This window comes from Clupea harengus, chromosome 19 (genome assembly GCF_900700415.2).
Source record: "Clupea harengus chromosome 19, Ch_v2.0.2, whole genome shotgun sequence".
In the NCBI taxonomy this organism is placed as follows: Eukaryota; Metazoa; Chordata; class Actinopteri; order Clupeiformes; family Clupeidae; genus Clupea; species Clupea harengus.
Window position 1 is genome coordinate 22018059 of NC_045170.1, and position 12500 is coordinate 22030558.

The 12500-nt window shown below is 48.3% G+C and overlaps 1 pseudogene; it reads right to left on the reverse strand.

Moving 5' to 3' along the window:
- The window catches only part of LOC116224918, a 143221-nt pseudogene that overhangs the window by 44588 nt on the left and 86133 nt on the right, over nucleotides 1–12500 (reverse strand).

The window sequence follows — 12500 nt, forward strand, 5'->3', positions numbered from 1 at the left end:
CAGATGAGGTGTTAAAGGAGGCGACTGAGTTAGTACAGACAGATAAAAGTCACGATGGCGACCAAGGCGCTGCGAAAGAGTCAGTGGCGGATGAGTTGACTGGTGCGGAGGCACGCAAAACAGCACTGGTTCGATGGCTCATACGGAACGCTTTTCTCACTAGTGTTCGTGGACAGGGGCGTTCTTTAATGGACACTGAGGAGACACTTTTTAGAGTACCGCGAAAGACAGGGAGGTCCTGCGCTAATAGGGAAGCAAAAAAGAATCAGCGTATTGATCTGGATCTAACTGATCCTGGAACTGAGATCGAGACACGTCTGAGGGGCTTTTCAAATCACCCATATAGTGTGAGGGATATTAAGACCTCCCTCACCAAAACCAAACCAAACATGCTCAGCACTTTTGAATCATTGATCATATTCCTGATGCTGAGACGTGTATTGAAAAGATGAACTTATTCAGGGGAGAAGGCTATATTATTGATCGGGAAGACGTGTATTGAGAAGACAAACTTATTCTTGGGAGAAGGCTGTATTATTGATCAGGAAGGGTACAGTCTCAAGAAAGTTAATCGCTTTGTCAATAACGATGACAACTGTGAGAAAGCCTAAAATCCCTTGTCTTACAATGTACATTTTATTATTCTTTTTAATTAAGTCTCAGTTTCTTGTCTCATCTTGAAATGTAAATGAAGCAAGACAAAGTTTAAAAAGGGTAGAGCTGTTCGAAACTATGAAGCAGAAACATATATTATTAGTATATTCTTTTCTTGCAAGAGGCATACTGACACTATAAACTCGGCTGATTATGCAAGAAAATGTAACTAACTTTTCAGCCATAATACAGTAATTAGTGGAGGGGTTGCCATATTTTTCTCCCAAGGTTGCACTCTCTGTTCTTATCCAGAGAGAAGATTTGACAGGGTAGACTTTTCAAAGTAAGAGCTGAGTTTCACAGTAAAAGTTAAGTGTTCAGTTGTGTATACGTGTCAACTAACTGTGATTCTACCTTGTGATTACTTGTTGGGGTAACGGACTTAGAACAGAAATCATATTGAGCCTCATAAAGTCTCATTGAACTAATGTCTATATATGATCTCACTAATATAGGCAACATTTTCACAAAGATCAAAGACAATATTCATGGTCCTGACTCTTACAGTGATCTTTCGTCTTAAGCAAGACTTTATAGGTTCTAAAATGTAAATGTTACCTTGTTTTTTTTTTAATTGTCTGAGTAACGCAGTCTGTTTCTAAAATTTCTATATCTATCTTTTTCTCTCTGTCTATCTCTCTATCTCTCTCTCTCTGTTTCTTTCTCTCTCTCTCTCTCTCTGTCTTTCTCTCTATCTCTCTCCTGGCTGTGCAGAAGGCCACACACAGCTTTGCATTCTGGGAGCCAGGCTATGAGGCAGTAGGTCGACCCACAGTGTGAGGGATTTAGATAACGCTTATGGCTGAGTGACCGAAAACACCAGTGGTACCAACACACACACACACACACACACACACACACACACACACACACACACACACACACACACACACACACACACACACACACACACACACACACACACACGCACGCAGGAGGAATGGCAGAGAGAAAGAGAGAGAGAGAGAGAGAGAGAGAGAGAGAGAGAGAAATTCACATTTTCTTTGTCCATTACATTCACATTCTTGTCCTCTCTCACACAGGCAGACACAGATTGTCTGTTTTACACACACACACACACACACACACACACACACACACACACACACACACACACACACACACACACACACGCTTCAACTCATCTTTCAGGGCGCTCTAAGAGGAAGCCTTTAGGGGGTGGATGGTGATGACTGCAGTGACTTTGCTGGTTGGTCTGGCAGTGACTCTTTCCCTCAGGGCCATCAGTGCTGGTAATTGGCTTGGGCTCAGCTAGTGAGAATGCATTTGTGTGTGTGGGTGTGTGTGGGCGTGTGATGGAGAGATTGCAACCATGTATGTTTGTGTGTGTGTGTGTGTGTGTGTGTGTGTGTGTGTGTGTGTGTGTGTGTGTGTGTGTGTGTGTGTGTGTGTGTGTGTGTATGTGTGTCTGAATGTGCCCATCTTCTATAGGGGACATGTAGGCGGTCATTGCCCCTGTAGAAAAGGCTAAAGGTGTGGTGAAGACAAAAGACGAAGCAGGAGAACAATATGAGAGAGTGACTGAGCATGAGAGAGAGAGAGAGAGAGAGAGAGAGAGAGAGAGCAAAGAGGTAGAGGCGGTGAGAAAATGGGCGCATTCAGTGCGCATCAGAGCAGTGACATTACAGGAGTGACGGGGTCATGTAGTTTCCCGCGTGCTTGGATGGAGAAACAGAAAAGGGAGATGAGCATGCGCGCACACACACACACACACACACACACACACACACACACACACACACCTCTTCTCAGGAGGAGCACACTAATCTCAGCATGAAGGGAGGGACTGAGACTGACAGGCACATCAGAGACAGAAATGGAAAGAGAGAGAGGGATGGAGAGAGGGATAGAGAGGGAGGGAGAGAGATAGAGAGAAAGAAGGAAAGGTCGCCTGCTGACCCACAACAAAGATGGACGAGGCGAGTGGAACAGGTGGGTGGCTTCACTCCAGCGGCTTCCTGTCAACGCCATTAAGGTAAGAGCCTTGCCCCGCTGTGTGTGTGTGTGTGTGTGTGTGTGTGTGTGTGTGTGTGTGTGTGTGTGTGTGTGTGTACCCGTGTGTACCTGTGCGGACGGATGTGGGAGTTCAAAGAGAGGTGTTCTACCAGCATGCACACATCCCAGTAACAGCCTCCTACCTCTTTCCACACACACACACACACACACACACACACACACACACACACACACACACACACACACACACACACACACACACACACACACAGAGAGTTCCCTCTTCCCAGGAAAGGTCAGTAAGTGGCAGGTACTGTGCTGTACTTACTGCAGGGGTAGTTGAGCAGCACAATGTCATCCAGCGCTATGTAGCCCTTACGCTCAGGAGACACCACGGCTTCAAACACAACCTGCAGAGACAAAGAGACAAAAAAGAGATTTAAAGAGGAACGGGGGGGGGGGAGAGGGATAAAAGGAAAAAAGAAAGAGGAATAGAGAGAGAGAAAGAGAGAGAGCGAGCGAGAGAGAGAGAGAGACTCAGTCCAAATCACACAGGTGTGCTTTGAAAGTGACTGCCCTAACTCAGAATCCATCCTTAGCTCACACAATGCCCCAGACTAGGCAGTCTGTAGTCAGGACTGGCACATCAGACAAACTGTGTGTGTGTGTGTGTGTGTGTGTGTGTGTGTGTGTGTGTGTGTGTGTGTGTGTATGTGTGTTTATCCATTACTAGATACAGGTTTGAAATAAAGGATTATTTTAGCACATCCCATTCTGCCATGTCTTTTTATCAACCCTCACACACACACACACCCTTAAATACACACACACACACACACACACACACACAGTCGCACACAAACTCCAATGCTTCACTATCAAACATCAACCATGTCATCTCCACAACAGCGTCTCCTTTCATGGGCGTTGCGTATTGACCGCTGGGGCTGTGAGTGATTGGTCTCCGACTGAAGCCTGGGCCGTCACTCAGACAGATGCCCCCCCCCCCCCCCCCAGGCTGATCTGGGGTGGACCTGGACCGGATGTGGCCCAGATCTGGCATGAAACAGGGTTGGTTTCCACCGTCACCTCTTCTGCCCAACCCCACCCGACACACGAGTCAGTCCGTCGCGGCGCCCAACGCAAAACCACCCCCGCCCGTCCCACGCCCATGTCCCCCTTGTCTGCCAAGCCGAGCGTCTGGAACCAAAGACGGGCATCACTCAGTGCCTCGCCCCCTCACCTCCTCCACACACACACACACACCCACCCACCCACCCACACGTTGACGGTAGATCAGGCGTCTAAGTGCCGCGGCGATGACTGTGGCGATCAATGCCGTTCCTGTGGCCTCGGGGGCAGATGGGTAAAGAGCAGGAGCCTCACTGCCCCTCTCCGCCCCGCCTGCTAATTTGGGTCTATTTATCACGGCGACATTGAGGCCATTAAGGATGTCCGGCTGATTAACTTCTCAATTCGTCAGGCCGCTGATGCGTCCCTGCTCATCGATTGGTGCTGCTGATGCTTCACTTGGACACCCCCCCACACACAGACACACAGACAGACACACACACACACTACACTACACTACACTACACTACACACACACCAGATTACCAGCTGCCATAGAAATCAGTCAGAACAGGGAGGTCATGTCTGTGTGAGTGTGTATATGTGTGTGTGTCATGCTCACTTGCTTTTGTCATTGGACCAGTGAGCATGCAGTGAATGTGAATATGTATTTGTGTGTATGTGTGCGTGTGTGTGTGTGAATATTTATGGTTTATGGTTTAGTTTTTGCACATTGAGAGCCTGGCTATGGTTCAAGGAAACAATGAAACCATTGAGAAGCCTTCAGTGTATGCAGCATCTTACTGCTGAGGGAGGGACGGGGGAGGCTCAGAGGAGGCACACAAAGTTGAGGCCTCCAGAAAGATTTCAGGTGAGCAGGAGAAAGAGAGGGAAAGATAGGGAGAGCAGGAGTGTGGGAGGGAGAGATAGAGGAAGGGAGGAGGAGGAAGAGGAGGAGAGGAAGATGGTGATGGTGATGGGGATGTGATGTGGAGGGAAAAAAGTGAGTGACAGGGCAAGAGAAAGGAAAGCCTGCCAAGTTCCATGTCTGCTGCCAGTCACAGTGGTCCCGATAGCATCTTTAATATTACAGGCCCCCCTGCCTCCCACGACCAAAAGGCATCAGAAAGAAATATACACACACAGCACATGCTCAGCACAGCCCATGCGGGGGATTTTTCTCCCAGTTAACACAGGTGCAGACGCAGTGAAATACCAGACAGAGGCTGATCTGGGGCGGACCTGGGCCGGATGTGGCCCAGATCTGGCATGAAACAGGGTTGGTTTTCACCACATCTGTGTCAGATCAGGGATAGGCATGTTACTGGATTTCTACCAGATTGGGGCAAGATCTGGTCCTGTGTCAGCTGCATGTCTACCAGATCAGTGCCAAATCAGAACCAAATTAGTACCAAACCAGAGTGAAATTAGTGCCAAATCAGGACCAGATCAGGACCAAATTAGTTGTCCGTCTCTCATCCTGAATCCTCCTGCTTCCCTGTCATGCAGACATGCTTGTGCCTGCTGTAACAAGGCGCACATCAAAGCCAGTGGGGACTGGAGGAGCCTAAACAGAGCAGACGCCTGTGTGATGCTGAGTCTCACTCACACTACTGGGGACTGTCACGCCAGCGACAGCCATCTTTTCATCAGCACAGCGCAAATACATTCCAAAACATGCACGCGCACACACACACACACACACACACACACGCACACACACACACACACACACTCACTCGCACTCACTCTCAGTCACAAGCAAAAAGACACACAGGTTGATTCTCCCTCTCTTTGATCACAAACATAACCACATACACACAGACACGCAAACACACACACTGTCTTAAACACTCACACATACTTTCTCTCTCTCACACACACACACACACTCGCAGGGCCGGTGTTTATGATGCCTGGGTCCGCCCCCGCCCCAATTAAATTCAAAATATGCTTGACAGACAGCAGGTTTGGAATTTTCAACGCCGTGTTTTACTGTTATGTCAACTTGACTCTCATTCAAAATGTCCAAAATACAGACATTAGGGATAATGAAAAATCTTGAAATATATACCCCGACAGAATGAACGGGACGCCCAACACCTAGCGCAGTCAGCGTTATGTAAAACACGTTCCGCTGACAGTGACACATGTACTCTAAGTGAGCCAATGTAAAAAGTAAAACTCTCACACACAGTCGCACAATCATCCAAGCCCCTAAGATCACTGTGAATTTAAACCCTTATGTTGCCAACTGCCTCACCTTCCTGGTAGCAAAGTCATGTTTCAGGTCCTTAAAGTCCAGACTCTGTGCCAGCTGGATCTCTATTGAAACCATCAATCTGCCTTTAGACACGGTGGAGTACAAATGGTTTTCATTATCTTTTTATCTTACTTCATCTTACTTTAGTTAGCTAGTTGTTTTTTTGGGGTTATTTAGCCAGCTAGTAGATGACAACTTAAAGTTACAAATAGCCTACTGTTGTGGTGGCTAGCCAGCCAGCTAGCTAAAGTTAGCCTGTACGGTAATAGGCTACCCCTTCCTTTCTCTACCCGGCCGATCTCAAGCAGATGGGTCCCCCCTTATGTGCCGTGGTTCTGCTTAAGGTTCCTTCCTGACTAACAGGGAGTTTTTTCTTGCCCGTGTTGCCAATGTGCTTGCACTAAGGGGGTTCAGGCTCTGGGCTCTGTAAAGCGCCTAGAGACAATTGTATTGTTATGGCGCTATATAAATAAAATTGAATTGAATTGAATTGAATTACTGTACATGATATGAACCACATGTTGTCTAACATGGCAAATGTAGCAACAATATCCCACCTTGCTCTGTTGATGCCTCAGCATGTCTGTCTTGTTTTAGGAACATAGCCATTCTCTCCCTTGCCTGTATTATCTTATCCTCTTCTTTTCTTTTTGCTTATGAGCGCCAGATTTGTGAGCTGACACTTTTATAGGGATGTCGATTAATGTACAGCTTAACGAAGCATACCCTTAACGATTGTGCAGTAAAATAGAGGGACATGTTTAAGTTACATATTGGGGCCTGAAGATAAATGAATGGATGGCAAGCATCGTGTATTCACAAGAAATAGTACAAACACGTTCTGAAAATATCAATTTGCCTAAATACTCCACTAATCAATAGCCAACACTTATGAGTGAGGGGCACTCTCTCTCTCTCCTGCCCTGGGGAGAGTGTCCGGGACAGCTCCCCATCCCAGACGCCAGACCTGCACACACACAAACACTCATGGAGATTTGCTTCCCAGACACAGCCTCTTTGGAGCCCTGTGTAAGAGTCTGGAGGGCTGAGCGGTGAGAGATGAATTAAAAGGCCCAGCGCTGCACTTCATTAAGGGAGGAGGCGGGGAGGAGAGGAGAGGAGAGGGACTGTGGAAGGGAGTGTGGGAGTGAGGCAGTCATACGTTCTCATACGGGCAGACAGGTGGCACCACTGGCAGCATCAGCACCGGCAGCAGCAGCCCGGAGCCCAGCGCGGCGGTTCATAAAACTCAATGGAGCAGAGTCAATGCTGTACAATCACAGAGCTGCATAGGAGCCGCCTGCAGTGCCAAACCTCACCAACACTCACAGCTGAGAGGAGACTTACAGGGGCAGGGCAGAGGGAGAGAGAGAGAGAGAGAGAGAGAGAAAGAGAGAAAGAGAGAAAGAGAGAGAATGAGACCAGCTGCTCAGACAGCATGAGAGATGGTTGTTTTAATGCTGTTTTAACGCTGTTTTGGCTACTGGAATTATGAATGAAATATGAATTCCCTGTTCTTGACACAAAACATGAGGTGGACAAAGAATTATCAGTGAAATAACTCTGATTTCTTCCTCAGTCCACCATTTCATTTAAATCCCCGATGGCGATGCCCAACAGACCACTGCAAAACACAGAGTGTGGAGCAATGCACTAATAACACCCAATTCATGGGTTTGACATAGAATAGACAGATGGGCAGAGAGGGTGCCATACCTGTCAGGCAGGTCGTTTGGGATAAAAGTGTCTGCTGAAATGAATAAATGTCTAATAGACAAAGCGTGGAGTCAAACTAATCCTAGATGAAAAAGGGAGGGCAGGCAGACCTTATTATCTCTTGCTCTAAGTCATTCTCTTTCTCTGTCCAACTCTCTCTCTCTCTACCCCGCTCCCTCTTCCACTTTTTCTTATCTCTCTCTCTCTCCATATCTTCTTACCCAGTAGACTTTGTAAGATTTATTTGTTTGCCTTGCTTTGGAGCAGAGGAGAATAAATCTCTACACAGTCTGAGACAGAATCCTCACACATCTTTCAGATTCTTGAGCTTCATCCTATGTATTCCCCTCCCATACCTTACTAAATCAGAACACACACACACACACACACACACACACACACACACACACACACACACACACACAGCCCTTAGCATCCATTTTAGTTGTGATGATGATGACAAACAATATGTCTCCTGAAGCACTTGGTGTCATGCTAATCAAAGCTCACCTGTGTGTGTGTGTGTGTGTGTGTGTGTGTGTGTGTGTGTGTGTGTGTGTGTGTGTGTGTGTGTGTGTGAGAGAGAGAGAGTGAGATATGCTGCTGCAGTATTTGTTCTTCAAGAATAGAAAAGGCGTCCCCCTCTGTGCCTGGTGATCATAGGAAAGCTCTGGTTATTGTCGTGGACCAGACAACTGTGCTCCGCTGAGACAGACAGACAGACAGACAGACAGACAGACAGACGGGGGCTGCCAAGGCACAGAAGGCCCCTCATAAGCAGAGATCAGAGAGGGATAGCTGGGGATGGATTTCAAACCAGTCCCAGCCAGCATGATTTTGGTAGAGTGAGAATCTGTGAGTGTGTTTCTTTTCCAAGGATTATGTGTGCAGCGTGTGTGTGTGTGTGTGTGTGTGTGTGTGTGTGTGTGTGTGTGTGTGTGTGTGTGTGTGTGTGTGTGTGCCTGCAAAGGGGAAATAACACTACTGGGCATTATCACAGAGCTGCTATAGAAGCTGTCTATTGATCTGGACTCAGTATCTCTCTCATTCCAGCCCAATGCTCCAGTACTGAACCTCACACACACACACACACACACACACACACACACACACACACACACACACACACACACACACACACACACACACACACACACACACACTGAGAACCCTAATCTCCATTACAGAGAACACCCTCTTTTTCTTTCTTTCTTTCTCTGTTGTCTCATCCTCCTCTTTCCTGGTTCTCTTTCATTCTCTCTCTCTCAATCTCTTTCTCTCTCTCTCTCTCTATCTGTCTCTCTGTAGCGTGTCCACTGGCTGGAGGGGCCCCTGGCTGTGCTGGCTGTGCTGGGGGAGCGCTGATCCTTATCAGCAGGAGCGCATGAGAGCAGGCCTGCAGGGATGTGGCACTCTATGAGGCAGAGCAGACAACAAAAGAGAGAGAGAGAGAGAGATGGACAGAAAGAAAGAGAAAGACAGAGGGAAAAGACAGGGAGAAACAGTAGAAAGAGGGTAACAGGAACATGGGATAGAGTGATGGAGGTAGAGAAAGACATTGAGATAAAAAGAGAGAGATAGTGAAGATGACGGACATATACATTTGGTTTCTGTCTAATAAAAAAAGCATATATTGTATGGATTTTGTTATATGGTAAACTCTATATTAATACAAGGTTTACCTTTTGCAATACAACCAATGTATTCCTGTCATGCCAATAAGCCTGTGGAGCTGAATTGATCTGACTTGAATTGAATTATAGTGAATTTGTGAGGGGAGAGAGAAAGAGACAAACACAATAAAAGATCAAATAGGCAAACAGAGACAGGAGCAGAGACAGAGAGAAAGAGACAGACACAGGGGTAAAGACAGAGAGAAATAGAGGGGTAGAGACAGAGAGACAGACAGAGGGGTAGGGACAGAGACACAGACACAGGGGTAGGGACAGAGAGACAGACACAGGGGTAGAGACAGAGAGACAGGGAGACGGACACAGGGGTAGAGACAGAGAGACAGACACAGGAGCAGAGACAGAGAGACAGACAGAGAGACAGACACAGGGGGAGAGACAGGGAGACAGAGACAGAGAGAAAGACACAGGGACACGGGCAGGGGTAGGACAGATCCAAAGAGAATGTCTCTGATGAGAAAAAGCCCAAACAAAGCCCAGATGGTCTCCATACTAGAGAGTCAGAAAGATAGAGAACAGTTAGGGAGACAGACTGTGTGTGTGTGTGTGTGTGTGTGTGTGTGTGTGTGTGTGTGTGTGTGTGTGTGTGTGACAGAGAGAGAATGAGATGGAGAGGGAGATACAGAAAGTAAGAGAGGCAGAGAAAGAGAGAGAGAGAGTGATGGCAGTGAACCCCATCCCCAGCACAGACCCAGGGGCCCCCTCGGGCAGCACTCTGCCCAGAGAAGGCTCTCCCCGTGGGGAGGAGTGGGGCTCTAAATCCCCCTCTTCACGCTCATCTGCTCCACTTACCTGCCTCATTACCTACGGCTGGCCCCGCCGCTTCCGCAGGACAAACAAAGCAATCTGCCGCGAGTCTCAGCTCCTTCCAGGCCCTCACTCACACACAGGCACACACACACACACACACACACACACACACACACAAACAGGCACACACACTCTCTCTCTCTCTCCTTCTCTCCAGCTCCCACTATTCCTCTTTTTCTTTCTCTTCCTCTCCCAACAACAGCCATGCAGCACATAACTCATTAGCAGCTTCCATAAGAGCTGAACAGCCCTCGTGAGAGTTTTATGGGGTTGTCAATTATAAAGCCTGTCTGAACCCCCCCCATGACCTAAAGCACTCCTTGCTCCAACCCCACGCCACACACACAGCCTGTCCAGTGGGCCTTGTCTCATAACCCCCTGCAGTCCCCCTCCTGTGCGCTGCTTTATGGAGCGATTCTATACACAGGCACGAAATAGACAGGCCATCACTGGCCATTTGCTGCAGTTGTCAGGAGATGGATTGAGGTCGGGGTTGGAGGGAGGAGAGAGGCGTGAAAGGGGGATGGGGTGAAAACTTTTATTCTCCATCAAATACACGGTGGGTGCAGAAGACGACAGGAGCTCAGGGAGGAGAGACGGAGGAAGAAAAAAAGGGAAGGGAGGGAAGGAGGAGGAGAGAAAGGGGGTGAGAGAGGGATGAGTGCTGTGGTTAGTTTACATTGATCCTGCAGAGGACGACAGGATCTTGGAGCGGGAGAGCCAGGGGAGAGAGAGAGAATGAGGTAGAGGAAGAGAGGGAGAGAAGAAGAGGAGGAGAGAAAAGAAGGAGAGCACAGGTCCTCCTTTCATGGCGAAGCTGCGTCTCGTCCACATTGATCCGCCCGCGGACCCCGTAATCTCATTAAGCTCCTCTTGATTTATCGAGAGCGGCTCCCCGCGCAGGCCAAGGTTACAGCAGCAGCAGGAGGAGACGCGGACAGCTCCACTCCAGGATCGAGGGGTTAGTGGCCAAGAGGGGTGGGGAGGCTGTGAGGGTAAGGGGGTGGGGGGTGGTAGGGGTCACTCGCAATCGGGGTCAATTGACTGTGCGGGCAGCCCTTCGGACGAGTCCACCCATCTCCTCGCTCTCTCTCGCTCCTCCGTTCACTCGCTCCCTCTTTTCGCTCGCTCGCTCGCTCTTCATTATTGGCTCCTTCTTCGCCGGGGCCAAATGAGCGATTGTGCCCCAAAGATAAATCACAGGGTTTAACGAGGTGACATCAGGGGCTACGCAAGCACCATTAAGAATAACCCGCGCAGAGATGGCCTCCGACGCACGCACGCCAACCTCCAGTTCTCATCAATTTGTTTAACAGGTGCCACGCGCAGACTCACGCGTGTTTGTGTGTTTGTGTGTGTGTGTGTGTGTGTGTGTGTGTGTGTGCATGCGTGCGTGCGTGCGTGCGTGCGTTTGTGTGTGTGTGAGTGTGTGTGTGAGAGTGTGTGTGAGTGTGTGTGAGTGTGTGCGTGCGTGTTTGTGTGCGTGCGTTTGTGTGTTTGTGTGTGTGTTTGTGTGTGTGTGTGTGTGTGTGTGTGTGTGTGTGGGTGAAACGTCTGGCACGCTAGGACCGTGATTATTGGTCTCCTGGATCCCCAGAGTGAAGTCCCCATAAATGTTTGCCGATAGAATTATTTTCAGGGGACTGAGAGACTGTCCTCGGCTTTGTGAGGGCCATTTTCTAAAAATCCGATAACACCACACAAAGGAAGAATTGGTGTAATTTATAGAGGGTATCGAACATGATCCCTGGATCGCTTGCAGCTTAGTCTTAATTGCTACAAACATGATGTTGTAAATATGAATCATGGTACTCGGTTTTCATTTTTATTAATATTACTAGGCTCCAGAGAACATGTTCATTATACCGTATGTCTGAGCGTACAAGAAAACCAAAGGCTTTTGTGAGCTTTTTCTGTGTGTGTGTGTGTGTGTGAATAACAGAGAATATGTGTGTGATAGGTAACAATAACAACGCTACTTCTGTACTTTTCAGTAAGCTGTGTGTGTGTGTGTGTGTGTGTGTGTGTGTGTGTCTGTGTGTGTGTGTGTGTCTGTGTGTGTGTTTGGTGTTAATGATGTTTTCATTTTGTGTATATTGTTGTGCATCTATGCAAATACACACACATGCCTGTACAGATATACAGCCCCACATATACACCCAAGTGTGTGCCTGTGAGTGTGTGTGCTCACCTGGTACTCGCTGGGCCAGAAGGTGCTGACGGCCAGCTCCACCTGGTGCCACTTGCGTCCGTGTGAGCCGGTGACGTTCCAGACGGGGTTTCCCAGGGGCCCGCCATTGACACGCACGAAAACGCGC